This window comes from Talpa europaea (genome assembly GCF_964194135.1).
Source record: "Talpa europaea genome assembly, chromosome: 7".
In the NCBI taxonomy this organism is placed as follows: domain Eukaryota; kingdom Metazoa; phylum Chordata; class Mammalia; order Eulipotyphla; family Talpidae; genus Talpa; species Talpa europaea.
Genome location: NC_140074.1, coordinates 107,598,261 through 107,622,445, shown reverse-complemented (window position 1 = coordinate 107,622,445; position 24,185 = coordinate 107,598,261).

Here is a 24,185-nt window from a genome sequence, read left to right as displayed (position 1 = left end):
ATTATTATTTGCAATCTAAATAGGACAAAGGTTAAAAAAAAAAGTTATCTGAATTGGAACAGGAGAAATAAAACTACCTATGCAACTCAAGTGTCCATCAAGAGATGAATAAATAACCAACATAGTATACAGACAGATAATGGAATATTATTCAGTTATAAAAAGGAATGAAGTTCTGATACATGATATCAGATGAATGAACCTTGAAAACATTATGCTGGGCCTCCCTGGTGGCCCAAAGTGTTAAGTCTCAGCACTACAAAGTTATCACAGCCACTGCAATTTGATCCCTGGCCAGGGAGCTGACCCACATGGCACAGCAGACCTCTCCTGTCTTGCTCTGCTGCTCCCCTCAGCAGTGTATTTCAGTAGATCTGAGCCTGTTCTGCTCCCCCTTCTGTCTCTGGTGAATGCTGTCACCTCCCTGCAGCTCTGGCCTACACCCCAGCTCTTGTATGCATAAATAAATATTTTTTTTAAAAAGAAAACATTATGTTAAGTGAAATAAGCCAAATACAAAAGGACAAATATTGTCTGATTCCACTAACATACAGTAGCTAATGTAGTCAAATTCATAGAAACAGAAAGTAGAGTAGAGGTTACAGGCACTGAAAAAAGGGGAGGATGAGGAGCTATTGCTTAATGGGTAAGTTTGTTTGGAGTGAAGAAAATATTTTGGAAATAAATGGTGGTGATGATTGCGCAATACTGTGATTATAATTAATGCCACTGAATTGTACACTTAAAAATGATAAAATGTCAAAATAAAAAGAGACTACTATTTTTTCCAGGGTTTGTAAGTTACTTCAACAATTAACTATTTCTTATTTTCTTTGCATATAGCAGTAACTTTCTGTGTTTAAAATCAAAGGAATTTAAATGACATACTTCTATTGCTATCTCATTCTTTGCAGATCAGGAACCCTGAGTAGTCATCTCATCAGCCTTATATTCATAGATTTTAGAGATCTACAATGTCAATTCGACGACAATGGATAGAAGCTTCCATGGGAAGTGTGTGACTTCTTGAAAAAATATGGAAGAAAAATGAGTGACTATTTTGACCTTTAGTTTTGTGAAATTTCATATAACAGAATCTTTATTTGTAATCCTCAGTTTTAGGAATTACATGAAGAAAGATGAGGGAAGAGCCTCCAGCAGAAAGTCTGACTATAGGAAATATTAAGACACAAACCAGTTTTAATACTGAATTGGCAGAAGGTAGACTAAATTATCTAGAGGTGATGGAGGAGGGGGGTTTGTTTAGAGAGAAAGGCTTTTTCAATTTTACAATTGAAAGAGACGTGTGAGAAAATCCTTTAGTCTTGGAAAATAGGCAGTCTATCAATGGTTACTATCTCAGAAAAGACATATGGGACCCCACAAGACTTAATAAAGTAGGAGTCAGTTAGTGTTCCTGGATGTTGCTGGAATGATCTCCAAAGGAGCTGGATATGCCCCAGAGGGAGCCAAAGTCCAGATACCCTTAAAAGGTACCCTCTGAAAGCAGCAAATAAAGAGCAAGGCTGGTACCAGGGAAAGCTAAGTGTGCATTTAGTGTGCACAACTTAAGGAGGCCCTTTCTCTCAGGGGCCTGCAAGTGCAGGTTGTCTATAAAATATAAATGTTTGCTACAACTCAATCTTGAGGCCCCATCATACCTGAGGCAAAAAACAATCTTGTCAATTTGAGGGAAACAATCCAATTATATCTCAATTTATTAAAATGCAGTATGTCTAGGCTTGTTTCTCTCTGGCATTTCTTCTCTTTGGAGTTTAAACTCCTACGGGGAGGATGGGAGGGTATTTGTGAGGGTGAGGAGAGGTGGTCGTAGTCTCAGTTTCTACCTGTCTGGTCTACTTTTGACTGGTTTTCTCTACTTAATGGTTTTTTTGCTTTACAATACAGCAACAGCTACCTGTCTGGTCTTCTTTTGATTGGCTTTATCTACTTAATATTTTTTTTTTTGCTCTATAATACAGCAACAGCTTTTGAATTTAGAAATCAAAATGTACTGACATTTCTTTCCGACATTGCACTGTGATGTCCCCACCCTCCTCCCCCATGTTCCCAAAGCAATGGGAGATTCAAAACTAATTATAGGTTATGGAAAAATCTCTCTGGAAGAAGGAAACAATTTTTTTTTGATGATCCAGCAGGTAAGGAGGTACATATAAACATTTGACATATTATAACCCGCGCTCCACATAAAGATATAAGCTTTAGCAGCTTACTTAGGATGTATGTGAAGCTGAATTTAGAATGTATGTGAAGAAGGAAACCACAGACATTGGGATCCAAGTAACAGGAGCCTGCTAACACTTCACATGACAGCTCCACAAAAGATCATGTGTGAGACTTGTTTGGAGGTTAAACTGACAGCCGTTGATAGTTCCTGTAAACTCCACCAAGGATGTACTGGTTTAAGAGGAGAGTTTTAGACTTCAAGTTCATTGACCTCATATCTCACCCTTAGAAGATTCCCACAGGGCAGGAGCTGGAAGAGTACATTATGAAAATAATTCTATGTGCCTGTGTTAAGTTCCTAGAGCTGCTATAGCAACTTACTGTAAACTGGCTGTCTTTCAAAATCAGAAATTTATTCTCTTAAGTTCTAAAAGATAGAAGTCCACAATCAAATTGTTGACAGAGCTATGGTCTCTGGAGACTCGAGGGGAAGATTCTTTCTTGCCTCGTCTCCTAAGGCAACTCCAATCTCTTCCTCCCTTGTTCTGTGGTATTCTCCCTGTATGTCTGTGTTTCTGTTCAAATTTCCTCTTCTTATTACGACAACAGTCATAGATGAAGGTCCACTCTAATCCAGTGTGCACTCACCTTGATTTATTTGCATTTGCAAAGACCCTTTTTCCAAATAAGATCATACACTGATAAAAAAGAAAAAGAAAAGTGAAATAGAGTGCCTTATTTGACAGGCTATTAAGAAATTCCTGCATTTTAACTCTTTGGAGACTATGGATAAAGATACATACTTCTGACTTCTTTTTTTTGGTTAGTTTCCTAAATTTACTAGCTCTCTAAGAGTTAAAGAACTAAGATATTTTTAAAAAGTTAAATGTGGGTCTCCCTGGTGGTGCAAGGGGTTAAGACACAACCTATGAAGTTGTCCACAGCCACTGCAGCATGAGTTCGATTCCTGGCCAGGGAGCCACACACATGGCGCAGCAGACCTCTCCTGTCTTGCCCATTGCTCCCCTCAGCATATTTCAGTCAGTCTGCCTGTTCTGTTCCCCGCTCTGTCTCTGGCGAATCCCCTCACCTCCCACACCTCTGGCCTGTACCCCAGTTCTTGTATGCATAAATAATTAAATCTTTAAAAAAAAGTTAAGTGTTATGAAGAAAATCAGTGTTTTCTGAAAAGTAGCAGCAGGCAGCAGTGGTTAATGTCTTATACATCAGAGCTCTTTTTCAAGGTCTTCAGAAACATGCTTAAGTTTTAGTGAAGCTGAGATTTATGCAGACTAGGCAATTGACTCCTTGAATAACCCATGAGGCCCTAAATGGGATGTTAACATGAGGTTTTCATCTTTGTGTTATTCATTGAGGTTTTTTTTTTTTTTAAAGAGGCATGTATTTTTATTTATTTATTTATGATTTATTTATTTGTTTGTTTTTTTTATACATGCACTGGGTACAGTCAGAAGCGCGGGAGGGTGAGAGAATTCACCAGAGCCAGAGCAGGGAGCAGAGCAGGCAGAGGGACCGAAGTACACTGCTGAGGGGAGCAGCGGGCGGCAGGAGAGGTCTGCGCGCCATGTGGGACCCTCCTGCGGTGGCCGGGGAGCAGCCGGGCATCGAACCGGCGCTGCAGAGGCTGCGGGCAGCTTCGCAACCCAGCGCTCAACCGCTGCGCCACCGGGGAGGCCCCTTCATTGAGGTTTTAACTGTAGTAAGTTCTCAATGTAGAGTCAAATTATTATCAAAATGGCCTGTGAATAAGATGATAAAATCAGTATGCGGCAGTTACCTATCACTTAAGACACAGAATTTATATAAAGGAAGTTGAATAAAAATTGAGTTTTATTATAAGAAAGAAAATATCAACATCAACAAACAACTATGAACCAGAGACACTCTATGGAGGGTGGGAGGCAGGGAAAGGAGGGCTTGGGGTCAAAATAAGGGGGTTGTAATTGTAAGGGGAATATAAAAAATAAAATTTAAATAAAATGTGAAAAAAATAAAATGTCAGAAGGAAAAAGAAAAAAAATTGAGTTTTATATATATACACACACATATATATATAATGTGTTATTTATACATAAACATGAAAAAATGACCCTTTAAAAAGGATTTCTACATGAAGCTTGTCATAGTCATATACTTTGTCTCCCAGGACATAAAGCCCTCCTGTGAATCCTTTGTGTCGTCTTCAGCTAATCTTCTGGGGGGAAAAGGAAATGAATTATACCTTAAGTTCATTGTTGAAATCAAATATGTTTAAGTAACTTCCTAAGCTTGTGGTCCTAAAGCAGTTCGGGAGGATGAAAAATGTCTTTGGGTTATCATGGGGCTGGCTTGAGCTCCCTGGCATGTGATAGATCTTTGTCTCCACAAGCCAGCACTCCTAAACTCTATTTTCATTTCAGAGTCATTGTTGATTTCATTAATGGAATACATTTTAAAATTTGTAAAAAAAAAAAAAAAAAAGGACACGTGACAAATCTCAAACAAGTCCCCTTTTCTTTTTCTTATCTCTATTCTTCCCCCCACAATGCACATTCTGCTACAGTCAATGTTTGGCCCCTAGACCATGGATTTTGATGTCTATTAGATCATGGAAAATCAATATCGCTTGGGCAATGAAGTTTTGTGGATAAGGAGATTGTACTGAAACAGTTTCATGTATTTGTCTATAGCTCAGGAAAAGTACAGAACTGGTGGAAAATCCCTGGAGGAACTGAAGCAACCACATGGGTCTAGTGGCAGATGAATAGAGCTGCAGTTTTCAAATAAGCTGGCACTGAATGAGATCTCTCCAGCTTGAACTCTGAATCAGAAGAACTGGGGAAGGGAAATTTGAGGATTTTTTTTAAAACTTTTTTTTAAAGATTTATTTATTTATGCACACAAGAGCTGGGGTACAGGCCAGAGATGTGGAAGGTGAGAGGATCCACCAGAGACAGAGTGGGAAACAAAACAGGCAGACTGACTGAAATACACTGCTGAGGGGAGCAATGGGCGAGACAGGGGTTGCTCCCTGGCCGGCTGGGGATTGAACTCTTGCTGCAGAGGCTGCAGATAGCGTCATAGTACTGTGCTTAACCCCTTGCGCCACCAGGGAGGCCTGAAATTTGAGGGTTTTTATGCTTCTGTGTAAGCAAGGAAGGGGAGATTCACTTGGGGAGCATTAAATTCTCTTAAAATTTGATCATTCTATCAAATTTCAAATGTTTTGCCTTTTAAAAATAGATGGTTGTAAAAATAGGTGGCATGGTATCATTGGGTGGTGTCATCTAATAAACTAGATTTGAAAATATAACCGAACAGTAAAGTGTGACTTGTCCTGTAGAATATAAGGTAGCTATTGAATAAAAAATGAAAGTTCTGCCTTGACCCATTTCAAAGGCTTCAGGAGTGGTATCAAAGAGGCATTCAAGAAGGCCTTGAGGAGCAAGACAGCTTGTCTTATTTGCTCCAGACCAGTGTCTGGGAGGCAGGCCCAGAATGTGTGGCAGGACTTGTCTGATAATACCTTGATCTCCTCTGGAACACCAAGAAGGTACACTGTGTTCCAGGAACAACTGATACAAAATGGAAAAGACAAGACAAATTCTGAAAAACTCGCCTATTTCAAATCTAACAAGATACTAGAAAACATTTAAAACATAAAGCAGGCCACATAAAAATTTAAACTATTTCTTCCATGGCGAAAATGAAGGCAAAATCCAAATCACAAGCCAGGGAAAATATTTCATGCCATTTGATAAAGGGTTAGATTAGATATACGTTATGTATGTGTGTATATGTGAAATATATGTGTGTATATCAAATATATATGTGTGTATATGAAATACATATGTTTCATATATAAATATATGAAATGAACCACTCCTTAGAGGGGGAAAAATGAGAAAAAAACATAAATTGGCAGCGTATAACAAATAATAAAGCAACGCTTCACAACATGAAAAGTTTTCAACTTCAATAACTTTAAAGTACAAAAGAATGCAGAAGTAAGAAAATGTTTCCCCTATTAGAGAGCCAGAAATATTAAAAGGCCATTCCTGAATATCCAAGTTATGGAAATTAAGAAACCATGTCCTTTTGGTAAAAATGCAAATTGGTATCATTTTTTGGCAGGATTATATGAAAATACCCATCAACCTTTACAATGTTTTTTCTTTTAAAGCATCAGTTCCTCTACCAGAAATGTATCTTTTGTATGGGTGTGTAAAAGAACGGGGGTGTAGGCCAGAGGTGGGGGGGGGGTGAAAGGATTCACCAGAGACAGATTGGGGAGCAGAACAGGCAGATTTATTGGAATCCACTGCTGAAGGGAGCAGTGAGCAAGACAGGAGAGGTCTGCTATGCCATATGCAGGTTATCTCCCTGGCCAGGGAGGGAACTCAGACAGTAGTGGTGATAGTGCTGAGACTTAACATCTAGGCCACCAGGAAGGCCCTATACTGTAACTTAAAGATACAGTATATTCATACAGATGGAAAAGATATATTACATATTTGTTTGGTACAGCATTGAAATAGCAATAAAAAGCTATGTTCAATGTAAATGCCCAGTCAATGACAAACAATTAAATAAACTAGTAAACTTCTATCCAATGGAAGATTCTAGAACCATTGAAATAATGCGTTCAATATCTTTTTTTTTTATAAATACTCTATTTTTTTTTTTATATTGAGGCATGTTTTATTTATTTATTTGTTTGTTTGTTTGTTCATGCACTGGGTACAGTCAGAAGCGCGGGAGGGTGAGAGAATTCACCAGAGCCAGAGCAGGGAGCAGAGCAGGCAGAGGGACCGAAGTACACTGCTGAGGGGAGCAGCAGGCGGCAGGAGAGGTCTGCGCACCATGTGGGACCCTCCTGCGGTGGCCGGGGAGCAGCCGGGGATTGAACCAGCGCTGCAGAGGCTGTGGGCAGCTTCGCAACCCAGCGCTCAACCGCTGCGCCACCGGGGGGGGGGGGGGAGGCCCCTCAATATCTTTTTACTACATCAATGTTAAGCTCAATAAATTACTGCAAAGCAACTCTTCCCACTAACAGTCCAGATGCCCCTTGGTGTACCCTCCCTGTCACAAACATCCTCCCAGAGCAAACCACTTTCTGATTTCATTCACTGTAGATTTGTTTTACCTGTTTTGAACTTTATTTATTTTAAAAAATTTTTTTAAGATTTCTTTTTATTTATTTATACAAGAACTGGGTACAGGCCAGAGGCATGGGAGGGTGAGAGAATTTACCAGAGACAGAGCAGGGAGCAGAACAGGCAGACCAACAGAAGACACTGCTGAGGGGAGCAGTGGGCAAGTCAGGAGAGGTCTGCTGCACCATGTGGGTATCTCCCTGGACGGCCGAGAATTGAACTCGCGCTGCAGAGGTTGTGGATAGCTTCACAGCACAGCGCTCAACCCACTGCGCCACCGGGGAGGCCCTGTTTTGAACTTTAAATGAATGTAATCATACAGTGTAATTTCTTTCATGTCTGACTTTGTGTATGTGTTTAACAAGGACATATTATAATTTTAAAGTTTAAGAAAGAATTGGATTTTTTTGTTTTTCTTTTATAAAAGTTAGCATGAGTAACATATTCTTAGGGAAGCAACTCTGATTTATTAGGCCCAGTTTTAATATTGTATAGAACTTGAGTTAACTCGAATTTCCCTAGACATAGTATGTTAGTAGTCTATTACTGCACAGCAAATTATCCTAAAACCTGGTGGCCTAAGACAACAAACATTTCTTGTTTCTTAGTTTCCATGGGTCAAGAAGTCAGAAGAGACTGAGCTGGGTGTTCTGATTGAGGATCTGTCATGAGATTACAATTCAGATGTCACTGGGGCTGCAGCCATTTTAAGAGTTAGTGGGACCGGAGAATCCACTGTCAAGACAGTTTGCTCTCATGGCTGTTAGCAGGAAGTCTCTTGCTAGCTCTTATAGGGCTTCAGTTGCTCCCCTTATAGACTCTCTAGGGCTCTTTGAGTGTCTTCACATCATGCTAGTTGCCTATTCTCCCACTGACAGTGAGTGATCCGAGAGAGTGGCAAAAGCCATAATGCTTTATTATACCCTAGAGAATAGATATATCATCGCCACTGGTTACACAGACAATCCTGGTACAATGTGAGAAGACACTAAATGAGAGTTACTGAAGAAAAATGCAGTTTTCCTTTACTCTTCCATTCTACTACTGGTCACCAAATATGTTGAGTTCCACCTCCACCCCCCCAACACACACACACACACACACACACACTGACCAGTTCTCCAACATCAGCTGGATGTCCTATAATTCAATTCAGTTCTGACACTATCTGGCATTAACACCAGACCCCACAAGTTACAGGTTAAGTCCCACAAGACTGCCCCCACCTCAGATGCCAATTGCAAGTCCTAGCTTGTCACCTGCACCTCTAATGACCAACCAGCTATAAATTTTAGTTGCCACTATCCTCTTCCCAGGTTTGATGTTTTGCTAGAGCAGCTCACAAAACTCAGGGGTATACATATGTTTACTGCTTTTTTTTAATGTAGTAAAGGAAATGATAAAAAAGATGCTGATGAACACTCACATGAAAAGATAGGAGCTTCTGTCCCTAGGGAGTTGGGATATGCCAGCCTCCCAGCAGATGTATATATTCACCACCTGCAACCCTGGGGATGAGGATTTTTATGGAGACTTCATCATGTGGGCAGGATTGATTATTAATGTAATCTCCACCCCTCCCCTTGTCAGATGGGGGTCAGGAGGGACTGAAAGTTCTAAGCTTCTAATCGTGGCTTGGTCTCTCTGGTGACCAGCCCCTGCCCTGAAGTTATCCAGGAGCACACCAAGAGTCACCTCACAAAAACGTACACTCCTATCATCCAGGAAATTCCAAGGAATTTAGGAGCATCAAAAGTCAGGGTCAAAAAAGAAAAACAACAAAGAAAAATAAAAATCAGGGTCATACATCAAATCTTAAAATAAAAGATGATCCTAGCATCTTTGTGGCTTAGAAAATTACAGATGTTGGGCCTCCCCGATGGCGCAGCGGTTGAGCGCTGGGTTGCGAAGCTGCCCGCGGCCTCTGCGGCGCCGGTTTGATCCCCGGCTGCTCCCAGGCCACCGGAGGAGGGTCCCACATGGCGCACAGACCTCTCCTGCCGCCCGCTGCTCCCCTTAGCAGTGTACTTCGGTCCTTCTGCCTGCTCTGCTCCCCGCTCTGGCTCTGGTGAATTCTCTCACCCTCCCGCGCTTCTGACTGTACCCAGTGCATGTATAAACAAAACAAACAAACAAACCAGCAAACAAATAAATAAAGCATGCCTCTATTAAAAAAAAAAAATAAAATAAAATAAAAAGAAAATTACAGATGTTTTAAGAGTTCTAAGGACTAGGAATAAAGATAAAAATATCTGTAGGGTAAGGAAAAATGTCGGGCTTTTCTGCCCTCCCGCCATCAGGATAGATGATGGATCCCTGACGTCCTGAATGCATGCCTGATGGCGGACACCTGGAATAGGGTGTGGGCATAGGTGGATGGGATTCATCTGGGCTGAGACTGTGCTTTTAAGGGCAGCTTCACGGGGACGCCAGAAGCAGCAGAAGCCGAAAGAGAAGCAGAGAAGAAGAAGCAGAAAAGAAGAAGCAGAAGCAGAGAACGCCAGAGAGCCCAGACAGAGTGAAGATTTGCTGGGGGCTGGGAGGACTGCCAGCCTCCTGGCCCCCCCAGCACCCCTGCCTGCCACGTACCCACTGAACCCCAATAAAAGACCTGCAAAAAGCCACTGAGGACTCTGACTCCTCCTTTACCCGGTCTGCATGGGATCAGAAAACCTGCACTGTGTCCTGTTCCTGCCATTACAATATCTCTCTCTTGTTATCCCATAACATCACAGTAATAAATACCATGAAGGAATCATTGAAAGCTGGCTACCAAGCATAGCATTTTTTTTTTTTTTTTAAAGATTTATTTATTTGTTTGTTTGTTTGTACATACAAGCACTGGGTACAGTCAGAAGCGCGGGAGGGTGAGAGAATTCACCAGAGCCAGAGCGGGGAACAGAACAGGCAGACGGACCAAGCACACTGCTGAGGGGAGCAGCGGGCGGCAGGAGAGGTCTGCGCGCCATGTGGGACCCTCCTCCGGTGGCCGGGGAGCAGCCGGGGATCGAATCAGCGCCGCAGAGGCTGCGGGCAGCTTCGCAACCCAGCGCTCAACCGCTGCGCCACCAGGGAGGCCCCCCAAGCATAGCATTTTGATGCTTCTTGGCAAGAGAAATGGATAGTTTGGGCCAGGACAGGAAAGAAAGATTTTTAATGCATATGCTATTATACTTTAAAAAATTTTTGAACCATTTTGAATACATTACCTATTTAATAGAATAAAGGGGAAAAAATTCTCCCACCATGATTTAGACTAGTAGTTCTCAAATCTATTATGTATCAGAATCACCTGAAAGGGTTGTTAAACCAGAAACAGATTTCTGGGCCTGCACTCTCAGACTTGTGGCACGCTAAACTCTAACCCTTTGCACTCCGAACCATTTTACGATATTTTGATTTAATTTCTTGTGCCATTTCAAGATAAAACTTCAGGGAAACATGCATGTCTCAAAAAGTTGCGTTGAAATAAACTCAATTCCCTATAATCACTAATAAATTGCAATGTCCCCTGAGAGGGGACATCCGAGTGATATGCTAGAATTCCGATGTCCCCTGAGAGGGGACAGCGGAGTGCAAAGGGCTAAGTACTTATGTGGCTGCTTCTTTTTTTTTTTTTTTTAAAGATTTATTTTTTTATTTATACAAGCACTGGGTACAGTCAGAAGCGCGGGAGGGTGAGAGAATTCACCAGAGCCAGAGCGGGGAGCAGAGCAGGCAGAAGGACCGAAGTACACTGCTGAGGGGAGCAGCGGGCGGCAGGAGAGGTCTGCGCGCCATGTGGGACCCTCCTCTGGTGGCCGGGGAGCAGCTGGGGATCGAACTGGTGCTGCAGAGGCTGCGGGAAGCTTCGCAACCCAGCGCTCAACCGCTGCGCCACCAGGGAGGCTTATGTGGCTGCTTCTTTAGCACACGATAGGACAGGACCTGAAGGTAAAAAAGAATTTATTCCCTTTTCTCAAGCTTAAAAGTTTGTTTTTTTTTTTTTCTCATAATGCAGGAATGTTGAAAAGGAAAAGCTAAATTAATTTGGAACTATAGAACCGTTGTTTTAAAAACTTTTAAGCTACCATTTCATGAATGTCATGGTCTTTTTTTAAATTTCTATTTTATTTATTTTTTCAGCAGGGCACAGTAGATTCATCAAGGAAAGGAAAAAGAGGAAAGAGAAATGACTGCATAAATACAGACGGGCAGTCTTAACAAGAACTGCCTCATGGGCCTCCTCGGTGGCGCAGCGGTTGAGCGCTGGGTTGCGAAGCTGCCTGCAGCCTCTGCTGTGCCGGTTCGATCCCTGGCTGCTCCCCGGCCACCAGAGGAGGGTCCCACATGGCGCGCAGACCTCTCCTGCCGCCCGCTGCTCCCCTCAGCAGTGTACTTCGGTCCTTCTGCCTGCTCTGCTCCCCGCTCTGGCTCTGGTGAATTCTCTCACCCTCCCACGTTTCTGACTGTACCCAGTGCATGTATGAACAAAAACAAACAAATAAATAAATAAATAACATGCCTCTATAAAAAAAAAATTAAAAAAAAAAGAACTGCCTCATGCTTTTTTTTAAAGTGAGTCAAAGGAATTCACTGAACACATCTACTAGTAAACATTTCCACAACGTTTTAGCTTCATCAGTTGCTGCTATTTCATCAAGCAGAAAAGTTAGCTTTAAATATCCATGTAAGTATAAAAATTAATGAGCTAATTTAATCTCAATGGATTATTTATCTTTTAACATAGTACACCAAATAGAAATAAAATATTTTGTAATTATTTTTTCAAGGTTACACATTCACATAATTTAAAGAGTTCAATATTTTTGCAAAACAAGTTTTACAAGTTTTATTATATTCCTTTCCATTTTCAGTTCTCAGATTAATTAACTTTTAACAGCTCCAACCCATTAATGAGCACCTACTCTGTGTTAGACACTGCGGAGCCATCCAAAGACATGGCCCTTGGAGTTAATAGTACACCAATAAGCAAAGGAGTTGAAAAATACTTGCAACAACAAAACAAAAATGAATCTGAAAAACTAATTCTCACACCATTACTATTGTGGTTGCACTGATGAGGATCAGACACTCGTAGATTGCCTTAGATCAGAAATCATTCTTCCCCCATGGTTGTTCTCCAATTCTATGCTCTAATTAGCAGTTTCCCCCAAACAGTGTTTCTACTGAGCAGTTTGATCCCTTTGATGTTTGTTTACCCTTTTGATGGAATATTTTCCCAATTCCTGGGTCTTTTACAAATTTTCTTATATAAGTCATATCAATTCTCTATTCGCTGCATTTCTGATTTAAGAGTATGCTTTCTTAGGTCTATCATGTCAGTTAATCCCCATTCACTAAATTCTAGTTCCCAAAATGTTGTCTACATTATTATTTTCTTTATTCTTGTTGATTTATGCCTTAAAGAAATACCCTTACTGTTAAATATAATGGAGTTTTGACAGGAGTAAAGTTTTTGGCAAAAACACACAATTTCTCAAATTACCATTTTTAACTAGAAGTCAGACTATTTTAAATACTATATAAAATTCTACTTTGTAAAATAATGAATACAAAGCAAACACTAAATTGGCCAAGGTAGTGAACAAACCACATGTATTTTACTTCCTAGCTCTCCAACTTCCTGATGAAATTGTTACAGGGCAGGGAGAGGGGCACCCCAGACCCCGCAAACCCACCTGCTCTAAATAGGTTCCGCCAACTACCACATCAACACAAAACATATGAGACTTTAATGAAAAGGAACTTTAATACAATAGGAAACAATACAAGAAAGGCAAAGAATATAGTTTCTAATCAAGCGCCCAAAGTTACCCGTCCCCTCGTGGGTAAAAGTCCACCCAAGCAGGATTGGCCCAGAGCAAGTCCCGAAAGCCTGCCACAAGTCTAAAGCATCATCCAATGGGGACCCACAGTAAAGGATCAGAAACAACCAGACAAGTCTGGGAGGAAAAGAGCAAAATCAAAATCAAGACAAAAACTGCCATTGTCACCTCCCCACGGGTCTCTCACCCACATCTGTGTCACCCAGTCCACGACCAAAAAAGGCAAGCACAGTTTCTTCACGTGTCTCTCAGCTCCATGTGCCTCCACCAGGTCTCCTCCTGGCTCTCCATCCTGCTTCCTTCCTTCTCCATCTCCTCTGCAGCTTATTCTCCCTGCTCAGCTCCACCCTCCTTTTGGGTGGGGCAGGAAACCTGGAACCTCCCTCTTTCCTGGGGTCCACCCTATTACAAAATGATTCAAAATTATAAAAAGAAAAATTTGTCTTGTTACTGGAAACACCTAAGTCTTCAATTAATTTCCATGGAGCTGAGTCAGATGAAAAGTTTGGAGGAGAGAAGTAACTAGACAATATTTTAAAAGATTTTTTTTTTTAAAGATTTATTTATTTATTTATACAAGCACTGGGTACAGTCAGAAGCACGGGAGGGTGAGACAATTCACCAGAGCCAGAGCGGGGAGCAGAACAGGCAGAAGACCGAAGTACACTGCTGAGGGGAGCAGCGGGCGGCAGGAGAGGTCTGCGCGCCATGTGGGACCCTCCTTCTGTGGCCCGGGGAGCAGCCGGGGATTGAACCGCCGCCGCAGAGGCTGCGGGCAGCTTCGCAACCCAGTGCTCAACCGCAGCGCCACCGGGGAAGCCCTTAAAAGATTTTTAAAATTTATTTATACAATAGCTGGGGTACAGGCCAGAGGCATGGGAGAGTGAGAGGATTCACCAGAGACAGAGTGGGGAGCAGAACAGGCAGACTGAAATACATTGTTGAGGGGAGCAGCAGGCACAACAGAAGAGGTCTGCCGCACCATGTGGGATTCCCCCTGGCCAGCTGGGAATTGAACCCGTACAGCACAGCGGAGGCTGCAGACAGCTTCACAGCACTGCGCTCAACCTGCCCACTGGGGAGGCCCTAGATAATTTTTAAACATTTGGAAATATTTCTTTTTGAAATGAAGATAAGGGCCTGTGTATTGAAGATTGCCTGCAGGTTTCCTCTATTGGGTAAAATATAAGCTGATATTACCCTTATTTTAGGTTACTAAAAGATGAGCCACATCTAAATATACACTATTCATTCAACTCAACAAATACTTATTGAGCACCTGATATGCACTGAGTATTGTTCTTGCCACTGGAAATAGAACAGTGAACAAAAGAGACAAAAGTTCCTATCCCTGTGAAACATATTTATATCCCAGGAGGAAGAGAGGCAATAAGCAATAAACATAATAATTATTACTTTATGGGCAATGTCGGAAGATGGTAAATGTTATGGAAAAAATAAGGTAGAGAAAGTTGAGAATCAGAATTAATAATTTGAGGGCTGGTTACATTACTTAGGGTGATAAGAGTAGGCCTCATTTGAAAGTTATCATTTGAGTAAAACTTGAAAGTTAATAGCAGAGTTATCTGTGGGAAGACTGTTCTTGGCAGAGGGAACAGAAAAGCAAGGTCACTACTGTGACCGGAATAGAGTAAGGAACAGAGTTGTAGAAAATTAGATCAGGGAAGTTACATGGGGTGGGGCAATCTTCAAATCATGTGGGGTCTTGCTGGCCACTGTAAGGACTTTTGTATAGACTTTGAGTGAAATGGGGAGCCATTGCAGGGCTTTTGATTAAAGGAATGCAGTGACATCATTTTAGGAAACCATCTTCTACATGAAAGATGATGATGGCTTATACCAGGGTGATAACAATAGATATGAGATGTGTATATACCTACATATATTTTGAAAAATGGAACCAACAAGTTTTCCTGGTGGGTAGGATGGGTGTGTGAGAAAAAATAGAATAAAGATGACTCCAGGCCTCCCTCGTGGCGCAAGAGGTTAAGTCGCAGCATTATGAAGCTATTCACAGGCACTGCAGCAGAAGTTGGATCCCCGGCCAGGGAGCTGGTCCATGTGGCGAAGCAGACCGCTCCTGCCTCCCCCGCTGCTCCCCTTAGCAGTGTATTTCACTAGATCTGCCTGTTCTGCTCCCCACTCTTTCTCTGGTGAATCCTCTCATCCTCTGCACCTCTGGCCTGTATACCAGTTCTTGTATGCATAAATAAATAAATCTTTAAAAAAAAATAAAGATGACTCCAGGTGACTTTTCTATATCCCAAAGAAGAAAAGACACTCATAACTTTTCATACCTTCTCATATGCAATAGTAGATTTACAATGACAATGAAACAAGTGCTCACTGTTTTAAGAGAAAAGAATGATACCAGGCTGACACATCTGGCTTTCTCTAAGTGGCAATTTACCATGATAGTCAGAGATGATTAGCTGGCTGAGATTCAATTAATTTTAAGTAACCACAAAGAGGGAAAGAATTAAAAAAAAAAAAAGGCCTTTGCCCAATAGTCAAATCACATCAGTGAAATCCCTTAAGCCTCTACCGCCTACCTCCCTTGTTTTCCTCTTCTGGGAGCCTGCCGGCCTGTTCCATTCCCACTCATCTCCACGCTCAGGCTGAAGCCTGCCAACAGAGCACTGCAGCCTTGGAGTGGGAGGCCTAGCTCAGGGAAACCACACCACTCAGTGACTGACTCAAGTTCTGAGGGAGTACAAACCATCTACAACAGAGATTTTTTTCCTTAAGGAAAATGCAGAAAAATGAAAAATGAATCACAATAAAAAGCCTGAAAAAATGGAAGCATAATATGTAAGAGACAGTGATGAGCAAAGAAACTGGCACAGCTTACTGCTAAATACAAGTAGTTTTTGATGAAGTAATTTTGAAGTTTGATGCAACTCTTCAGAAGAGATGCTTAAAATAGAAGAGAGAAAAATAAGAAAAATTAATAACAATCTTGAAATAGATCACAATGAAAGTGAAAGTAATGTATCATGCAGGGAAGAATAAAATCTTCTAAAGGTATCCACTATAGGAGAGAAAAATTGTTTCTTGATGGACATGAAAAAAATACTGGTTCATATTATATTTATAAACAATCTATGGGTAACCATAAGTAAAAGAGAAAAAAGATGTAAACTGAAATTGCAAACCTAAATGGTCACAGAATTCAGAGAGGTAATGTAGAAGTGGGTATTATTTTTTTTTTTTATCTCTTGAAACATGGCATATTAGTCAGCTCAGGCTACCGTGACAAAATACCATGGGCTGTTTGGCTTAAACAACAGAAATTTATTTTCTCACATTCTGGAGGCTGGAATTCTGAGATCTGAGTGCCAATATAATCAGGTTATGGTGAGAGCTCTATTTTTGACTTTCATAAGATTGTCTTCTTGCCCTCTTGCTGTGTAGCCACATGAGAGGTGAGAGGGGCATCTTGTGTCTCTACTTACAAGGGCAATAATTCCATCATGAGAGCCCCACCCTCATGATTTCATCTAAACGTAATGATTTCCCAAAAACCCTGGATATTGTGATTGATAAGAAATATATATATATATATATATATATATATATATGGTCATTCAGATGGTCAAAATATATTTCTCATACATATTTAGTCTTCATTCATAATTCCTGACTCAGAAATCCTTTGCACTTTTCTAAGTGTTAAGAGTGTTAAGGGGCCTCCCCGGTGGCGCAGGGGTTGAGCGCTGGGTTGTGAAGCTGCCAGCGGCCTCTGCGGCGCCGGTTCTATCCCCAGCTGCTCCCCGGCCACCGGAGGAGGGTCCCACATGGTGCGCAGACCTCTCCTGCCACCCGCTGCTCCCCTCAGCAGTGTACTTCAGTCCTTCTGCCTGTTCTGCTCCCCGCTCTGGCTCTGGTGAATTCTCTCACCCTCCCGCGCTTTTGACTGTACCCAGTGCATGTATAAACAAAACAAACAAACAAATAAATAAATAAAACATGCCTTTATTAAAAAAAAAAAAAAAGAGTGTTAAGGATGGGACCCTGGTGGCGCAAGGGGTTAAAATGCAGCACTATGAAGCTCTCTGCAGCCACTGCAGCACAAGTTTGATCCCCGGCCAGGGAGGTGACCCACATGGTGCAGCAGACCTTTCCTATCTCGCTCACTGCTCCCCTCAGCAGTGTATTTCAGTACATTTGCCTGTTCTGCTCCCTACTCTGTCTCTGGTGGATCTTCTCACCACCACCCCACACCTCTGGCCTGTACCCCAGTTCTTGTATGCATAAATAAATAAATCTTAAAAAAAAGTGTTAAGGATGTCTTTTGCTTTATTAATGAAGGTGACTTTTGGAAAACACCTGAAAATGAAGATGGGTGCAAAGGAAACCAACTTAAATAGAGGCTGGTACTTCCAGTTCTTCTCTTGATTTCCTGGGAGGGGACAGAGGCTAGAGGTAGAGTTCTGTTACTATCAAGAGACAGTGATCTAATCACTCATAGCTATGTAATGATATCTTGATAAAAACCCAAGAGGAAGGAGCTTGGAACACTTCAGTGTTGGCAAACATGTTAAGATTTGTGAGGAAAGGCACTCCTGGAAAGGGATGGAAGCTCCACTTCCCCACACCCTATACCTACTTTACCTTATGCATCTCTTCCATCTGTAGCACGAGTTCCCTCCCAGGCGAGGGAGGTGACCCATCTGGCACAGCAGACATCTCCTGTCTTGCCTGCTGCTCCCCTCAGCAGTGTATTTCAGTCCATTCGCCTGTTCTGCTCCCTGCTCTGACTCTGGTGAATCCTCTCACCTCCCCCCAACTCACCCTACCCATATCTCTGGCCTGTACTGCTGCTCTTATACGCATAAATAAATAAATCTTTAAAAAAAGGGGGGGGCGGGGACAATTGTATGGTGAAAGATAGAATTGGATGAGTTCTAGCTTTCTTTTACTGATGAAATTAATGTAGTGTATATATGTTTTCAATGATGCACACCTGGAACCTTTTTTTTAAAGATTTATTTATTTATACAAGAAGCGGGGTACAGGCCAGATTCACGAGGGGTGGGGGGTGAGAGGATTCACCAGAGACAGAGCGGGGAACAGAACAGGCAGACTGATGAAATACACTGCTGAGGGAAGCAGTGGGCGAGACAGGAGAGGTCTGCCGTGCCATGTGGGACCCTCACAGGCCGGCCGGGATCGAACCAGCACTGCAGAGGCTTCAGACAGCCTCACAGCGCTGTGCTCAACAGCCTGTGCCACCAGGGAAGTCCCCACACCTGAAACTTTTTTAACGTTACAATGCAATGTTAGTAGATTTTAAAAACACAAGCCTTTAGAAATATTAGTAATGATTATCTCTGCAGGGTGGAATATAGTAAAATTTGTCCCAGTTTTCTGTCTATTCCAAATTTCCTTTCATGGGTATGTACTGTATTACTTTTTTAATCAGGAAATAAAAATTATTATTTTATAAAAGGTGAAATTTACCACTATAAGAATGGACATAGGATGGAACACTTCAAAAAACAACAGATTTAAAAAAAAAATCTATTTAGCCAAAGTCAGAGCTGGGGAAAAGGAAGGAAACAAGAATACACAAGTGGAAAATGTAAACCATGATGGCTGGAGCAAAATCAGATGCGCCAGTTATTAAAATATGAATGTACATGCTTTAAAGAAAATTCTAGTGACTAACAATAAATTCTAGTGATTGACCATAAAAACCACACTGAGTTGTTGAGAATAAAGCAGAAATCACTTCTTTATGATGTTGTCTTTCTCTATGGGAATAATTCACCTCCCTCCTTTCATTAAAATCATGTTTTATATCCTCTTATTGTTTTGTGGCTTTTCTCACATAGGTCTTCATTACTTATTGACTTTATTCTCCACTATTCTATATTTTTAGTCCTCTCACAATCTTTCCTTTCATTTGATTTCCTAACTAGCCATGATTTTTTATACAGGAAAATCACTGCCACTACTGGCAGGAATGTAAATTAGTAGTATATAAAATAATTCATGAGGGGCCTCCCTGGTGGCACAGCAGGTTGAGTGCAGTGCTGTGAAGCTGTCCGCAGCCTCTGCAATGGGGGTTCAATTCCCGGTTGGACAGAAGGAAACCCACATGGCGCGACCGACCTCTCCTGTCTTGCCCGCTGCTCCTCTCAACAGTATATTTGGGTCTGTTCAGCTCCCCACTCTCTATGGTGAATCCTCTCACCCTCCCGTGCCTCTGGCCTGTACCCCAGTTCTCGTATAAAAATAAATAAATCTTTAAAAATAAATAAATAAAATGCTTTATGAGGAAATTTAAGCTAAAAAATGATTTCATCTTTCCAAATAGTCAAATTTATAGGAAGGAGGAGGCTAAGCACACCAGAAATTGTAAATAAGCAGGAAAATGATTGTTTCCCTTTTCCTAACACTCCTGATCTCATCTTCAGGTAATATTACCTGATTTTTTATTTTCTTAAATTATTATCCTGTTTTGATTCAATGCTATTCCAATCAAAATTTCAATGTCATTCTTCAAAGAAATAGAACAATTATTGATGAAATTCATATGGAATCACAAAAAACCCCGAATAGCCAAAGCTCTCCTGAAAAAAAAAGAAGGGAGTGGAGGCATCAGACTCCCAGACTTCAAACTATACTACAAAGCCATAATCATCAAAACCGCATGGTATTGGAACAAGAACAGACATACAGACCAATGGAATTGAATAGAAAATCCAGAAATAAACCCACAGGTTTATGGTCAACTAATCTTTGACAAAGGAGCAAAGACTATGCATTGGAGCAAAGAAAGTTTGTTCAATAAATGGTGCTGGGAAAACTGGGTCGCTACATGCAAAAGAATGAAGCTTGACCACCACCTCACACCATACACAAAAATCAACTCAAAATGGATTAAAGAACTAGACATAAGACCTGAAACCATAAAATATATAGAAGGAAATATAGGCGAAACACTACGTGATTTGCACATCAAAGACATCTTTACAGACACATCACCCAAAGCAGTGATAGTGAAGGCAAAGATAAACAGCTGGGACTATATCAAATTAAAGAGCTTTTGCACAGCAAAAGAGACAATAACAAAAACAAAGAGAAACCCCACCAACTGGGAGAACATTTTTGCACCCAACACTAATGATAAAGGACTGATCACAAAAATCTGCAAAGAGCTGATGAGTCTCAACAACAACAAAGAAAATAATCCAGTCAAAAAAAATGGGCAGAAGAGCTTAAAAGAAACTTCTCTGAAGAGGAAATGCAAATGGCCAACAGGCATATGAAAAAATGTTCAACATCACTTGTCATCAGGGAAATGCAAATCAAAACTACCATGAGATACCATCTTACACCAGTGAGAATGGCACATATTAAAAAAACTAGCAACAACAAATGTTGGCGAGGGTGTGGAGAAAAAGGAACTCTTCTGCACTGTTGGTGGGAGTGCAAACTGGTCCAACCACTGTGGAAAGCTGTGTGGAGATTTCTGGACCTACTAAACATAGAGCTTCCATATGACCCAGCAATTCCACTCCTAGGTATTTACCCAAAGGACACAGAAACATCAATTCCAAAGAACACCTGCACCCCTATGTTTATAGCAGCACTGTTTACAATAGCTAAGCTTTGGAAACAACCCAAATGCCCAAAAATAGATGACTGGATCAAGAAGATGTGGTACATATATACCATGGAATATTACTCAGCATTCAAAAAAGATAAACACATGCAATTTGCTGCAACATGGATGGCGCTGGAAGGGATCATGCTCAGCGAAATAAGCCAAAAAGAAAAAGAAAAATACCGGATGGTCTCACTCATAGCAGGAATCTAGAAAACTTAAATAAGGGACCAGGAAAATGAATAACTATAAGAAAGTGAAAATCAAAATCAACAAAAAACTATGAACCAGAGACACTTTTAGGGGGGCAGGGGCGGGAGGGGAGGGATTGGGGTCAGAATGGGGGGCTGCAATTGTATGGGGAATATAACAATAAAATTTATAAAAAAAAAAGAATATAAAATGATATACAGTGATATAAAATTTTAATAAATATGTATAAATTAAAATATTAGATTAAAATTGACCAAAATGGGGCCTCCCCGGTGGCGCAGCGGTAGAGCGCTGGGTTGCGAAGCTGCCCGCAGCCTCTGCGGCGCCGGTTCAATCCCCGGCTGCTCCCCGGCCACCGGAGGAGGGTCCCACATGGTGCGCAGACCTCTCCTGCCGCCCGCTGCTCCCCTCAGCAGTGTACTTCGGTCCTTCTGCCTGCTCTGCTCCCCGCTCTGGCTCTGGTGAATTCTCTCACCCTCCCGCGCCTCTGACTGTACCCAGTGCATGTATAAACAAAAAAAAAACAAAAACAAAAACAAACAAGCAAACAAATAAAGAAAAACATGCCTCTAAAAAAAAAAAAATAAAAAAAAATAAAATTGACCAAAATGTAAAAAAAAAAAAAATTATTATCCTGTTTTGACTTGATGTAATCTGGGTGAATAGACATTACATTGCCTTGTCCACTCCTGGCCAAGGGTGGACATGTGACCTAAGGTAACCGATCAGATTCTGTATCCCTAAAATTTGAATCTTAAATCAGATGATCCAAGGACCAAAAATGGCCTGAATCATAGGGCAAGCGGATAGCTTCTAGGGTCAGAATAGAATAGGAAAAGCCTTGGAGGAATAAGGAAGGCTCCAGAGATAAGGGCAACAAATTCCAAAGGGGACTAATCAAACAGTCAAACACCCCCTCCTAACTCTCACCCCTCTCACTAGGCGCAACAGGAAGTTCCAGAACAAGGCTGCTAAAGAAAAAGGACTCTTAAGATAAGGGCTGGGATGCAAGATGTAATTCTGGGCACAGAGACATTAAGACAGAGTGAGTGAGACCACCGAGAACTAACCAATCACAGAGACTGACTGGGCTTCAGAATAATTAGGGAAAAAAGGTGTATATTCCCTGTGGCACGACTCCACTTGGCTTCCTTGCCCCTCCCTGTGTGAGGAGCAGATAAAATGTCAACATCTCTTGCACCCTTATCAGATACCAGTGGATAACAGCCTTTCGCAGACAGAGACTGCGTACAGCAGACGCAGGTAGATAATGACATAACGAAACGCACATCCTTATGGGACACCAGCAGTCCAAGGATGCCGATGTAATAGGAAGAGTGAACGTGAGTATTTTTGTTTTGATGATGAATTTGTAGTAAATATTTTGGTGAAAGTAAGATGTAAATATGTGCATATGTTATTGAATTTTCAATGTAAACATGAAAGAAAAACAAATTAAGTAATCCCAAACTTAGGTAAACAGATGATGTAACCTAGTTTAGGGAAAGTGCATAAACCAAGCGATCACAAAGCATTTCGGCTTCGAGACAAGCTTAAGACCAGCACCGGGGCCTCCCCGGTGGCGCAGGCCTCTGCGGCACCGGTTCGATCCCCGGCTGCTCCCCGGCCACCAGAGGAGGGTCCCACATGGCGCGCAGACCTCTCCTGCCGCCCGCTGCTCCCCTCAGCAGTGTACTTCGGTCCTTCTGCCTGCTCTGCTCCCTGCTCTGGCTCTGGTGAATTCTCTCACCCTCCCGCGCTTCTGACTGTACCCAGTGCATGTATAAAACAAAACAAGCAAACAAACAAACAAACAAATAAATAAATAAATAAAACATGCCTCTATTAAAAAAAAAAAAAAAAAAGACCAGCACGGGACTCTGCATGACCAGAGCTGTCTCACCCCTTCTAGATCCGTCAAAGAAACCCTGGACATCGTTGGCGGGTTGCAACCATTGGGCATCCTGCGGAGTCGAGACCGAGTTTGAGCCGCCGAGTTCACGGGTTGAGTTGGAGTTGCCGAACCATGGATGACCCTTCCCTGACGACCAAAGTGAAGTTGTGGTAAGTGATCATCCAGGGACATAGCGATAGAGTAGTGTTAGACCTGGTGTTTGACTATTTTGTGACTTGCGTGAATAAAGCATACTGAAAGGCATTGTTTATGGTCGGAGAATTATTGGCGACACCTACCCTGAGGAAGCCCACCAAGGTGGTCTGCTTCCCCCCCTCGCAACACCCTGACATGTTTCCACTGACTTGGGAGTCCCACTTTATCTCTGCTCCTTTTCTCCTTAGTAAATGTTTCCTTATTTGTCTAAACAAATTTTCCTCTTTCACTCACTTGCTTGAGAGTCAGAGAAGTTCCTGCCTGCTGTGGCTTCATTAGACACCAACGTGTGGTGATCTAGTGACTAGGACTCAGTGCTGTCACCACTGCCTGGGATCAATTCCTGGCTGGGGAACTAGACCTGAAAACCTGAAATTATGATATCAGTTGGAGCTGTTTTATTCTGTGAGAGATCTAGTGACCAGCATCGGTGCCATAGCCAATTCCTGTGACACCTGGGTTATAGTCCACACCCATCACTGCTGTTTTCTTCAAAAGCTTATTGAGAGACAGCTTTTTCTCTCTTCTCAAGGATGTTCTCTTAGATTTGAGGATTGTCAGCTCCTGTGATGGGCTGCCAGTGTGCAGGTCTAGGAGAGTGTCAAAAGCTCTTGGAATCACAAATATCATTCTGTTGTTCTGAGCAAATCATGGGCTAGCAAAAGCCCTAAATAGAGTCTGGTTAGCCCCTGGTCATTCTATATCATTCTGTCAGGTCCTGTGATGTCTAAGGTCTATCTGCCAGGACACTATGGGTTCTTACTGTGCTTCTGGACTTTGCCTATGAAAGTAAACTTTCTGTACTCAGATCCCCCAACTTTTTCCATGCAGAGGTGTAGGAGAGTGGGTTAATGGAGGTAAGGTAAAAGGGTGCAGGGCTCTTCCTTCATAATCAGTTTCCTATATTTTCTAATTTGGGCTTTCCCCCTTTTTCCTTTCTTCTCTCCAGGGAATTTGGCTGGTGAAAGGGATGAGGCAAGTCTATTCATCCAGTCATTCCCAAACCTATCACTTCGCATATGAGTTATTTCTATTTCCCTGCAGGGCCTAGACTT